Genomic DNA, 3050 nt, shown 5'->3' on the forward strand with positions numbered 1-3050 from the left:
CCACTGGTCGTTGCCATGATTCCTGTTTTTCTTTTTAGTAAATATTTAAGGATAAAACTGATGTTGTCTCTGTGTACCTTATCTCATGCAAAACATAAGTGCAAGCTGAGCATGGTTCAGTAGCCTCCTGTTGGGTAATTTTAAATATCTTTGATAATATATATATTTATTTGCAAATCCATGCCCGTAGGCTAATTGCAATGATACAGACAGTGAAAAGTAACAAGTGTCTATTCTAAATACACACACGTCAGCTATCTATGTACATGCTTCTACTTCTTTACTGGGTGGTTTGACTTCTTCTTTGGAGGCAGTGGCTGATGAAAAGTCCCACTTCTTTAATGATTAGTGGGTTCTGTGATTTTAACAGAAATATAGTTTTTTTGAGGTCTACTAACTGGTGAAAAGTTGGAAATAATGTTTTGATTGTGTCAAAAAGGTTGTTTCTTTCGTCCTCATAATGGGGGCAGTTACATATAAAATGTATTTCATCTTCCACTGCATCCGTCGCACAGTATTTACACAATCTATCTTGAACTGGCACTTTTTTATAACGACCCTTTTCTATCTCTAGTGAGTGAGCACTGATTCTTATCTTACATACATTGGATCTCTTGTCAGCGTCGTTCTGGTATAGATAGGTTTCCATGGCATATTCGGTTTTGATATGTTTGTAAAATCTTAGTTTGCCGTTATCTTTAGACAATTGCTGGAAAAAGGTTTGGACATACAAGTCTGACAGTCTTTTCCTTAACAATGTACAAATATGTTTGTTGTCTATTCTAGAGTGAGCATAGTTCCATAGATAGGAATAACCATTATCATCAAGTATTTGTTTTACATGTTGGAGCCAAGTTTTCTTATGATTGTTTAAAGGTACATTTTGTTGACAGAGTAGTGCGTCTATTTGTAAAGGGTGTGTAGAGTAATCTAACTGTTTAAGGCGTAGCCAGTACTTAACTATGCGGATTGCTATATCTATGCCTGTTGGATAGACTCCGAATAAACCAAGGAGGTTAATTTTAAATATCAGTACTGTAGAATGAATGCCAGGTTAGATCTACTGTTAGTGAATCAAACTGTTCCCTTTTGTGCGTCGCGTTGTGTTCGAAAGTGTCAAACTTCTGTCTTAATTCCAAGGTAGCTTATTTGAATAATTTTAGTTATTATTAACAATGTTAATTTGTGAAATTACGGTAAGCCATCGACCAAATCACTTTTTTTTTAAATAGCTCATTCAATCATTGTCACTTCCAAGAATAGTTTATGGTCATTGCGGTTCCCACAGCCTACATGTATGTCACGTGGTAATTGCAGTTCAGTCGACCGGTACAACAGGTATACATGTAGGAGCCCTTCATACAGAGGTGACTACATACTTGTGTCGGATGAGCGCTACATGAACTCTCACTGCCGTCCATTCATTTCCTCATAAGCAGGTAGGACACAATCTATGGATCATTTATATAACTATGAGCTGCTGCCATAATTGTCGGAGAAATTATTGAGAAACTTACGATCTCGACTTGCAACAAATAACGAAAACCATTAGATGCGGCCGAGATTACTTAGTTTATTCAAGGAGGTTAAAAATCCTTTTTTTTTAACCTCCTTGGTTTATTCATCTATCAACTTGAAGATACTGCAAAATACAGGAGAAGGTATGGCGGAACAGGTGTTTGTTAGAAGACGCCTGTTCAAGGCCGAAACTTGCAACAAACGTCGGTAAATTCAAGTTCTCTCTAGCATTACCTGTTTTTATTAATGTTCCGCAACCAAACTCAATTTCATTTCTGAGCTTTGTGTGGATGGGGTCGGTAAAGAACACACACCACGGTCTATGGCAAATCCAGAACTAACACGCATCAAATAACAACCACAATGCCCATAGCAGAATAGTGGCGGGATTTGCGACAGGTGTCATATGGGAAGTCAAAGTAAGGTTGAAATTTGCCAATAATTTCGTTTCTTGTGCGTGCATGGGGCATGCAGCGTACTGGTGTTAAAATTTAGAGATTTGATTCGTCGATAAGCTGGTAGATATATAGAGAAACATGCACGTGGGATAATGTTGGAGGGGTGGTATGCTTGAAAGGAAATGGCCCGGCAATACTGTCACCAGCTTAAACATTCAACCTTTGAAGTCAATGTTTCCGCTGCAATGACTCTTTTTTGACCTGCAAACCTAAATTCACGAGCACCTATGGTGCCTCGAGCCATTGAAAGTATTTTGGCGCAAACGTCTTGTATGTCACACAATTTGCACTACCATCTGAAACGCCTAAGATGTTCTAGTACACCCCCACCTAACTACTTCTGCATTTCCCCCTACCCGTTCTCCTTTTCCCCCGGACTTCTCCTTAACCCCCGCTGTACTTCTGCTGTGCCCCCGTCCTTCTTCTTGGCCCCCGGTGTACTTCTGCTTGCCCCCCGCCCTTCTGCTTAACCCCCAATGGCCGCCGTCAACCCGAATTTCACGTAGTCGACACGAAAATCGTTCAGAAAGCAACAAAAACGGTCGCGCCACGGAACATGAAATAGCCTATTCTCAATGACACATTCTGGGCCACCTTTCTGCAAAGTGGCGTTTCACAACTCCTTCCCAGTCTTTACTTCAAAGGCTCGCCCTCTCGGTGAAGGGCGTATGCATCCTCCCCGTCATTGAAAAATGATTTCCGTTTTATTACATTTGACGTAGAACTGACTCTAACCCTCCACCCCCATCGTAATATCTGTTTACGGCTACGCCGCTGAAACAAACATAACGTGCAAGTCGTCCATGGTTCACTAGGCTCCTGTTGGGAAATGTTTTGTAAATATCAGTAGACTGAACGCCAGACTACCGTAATGAATGAAATTGTCCCCTTTTGTGTGCAAATGTTGGAAAATACTTGGTTACAAAGTACTTTAATTGAACGGACAAAAGTAGTTACCTCCACGTAAATTCGAGGAATTGTTTGGGTGTGTTTGTGTTTCCGCATATCTGTGTTTAACATACTAGTATTGTGGCTCACTGTGACCTCCAGGTGGATTGTAACGATATATGGGTC

The sequence above is a fragment of the Branchiostoma floridae genome, chromosome 13 (assembly GCF_000003815.2).
Source record: "Branchiostoma floridae strain S238N-H82 chromosome 13, Bfl_VNyyK, whole genome shotgun sequence".
Taxonomy (NCBI): domain Eukaryota; kingdom Metazoa; phylum Chordata; class Leptocardii; order Amphioxiformes; family Branchiostomatidae; genus Branchiostoma; species Branchiostoma floridae.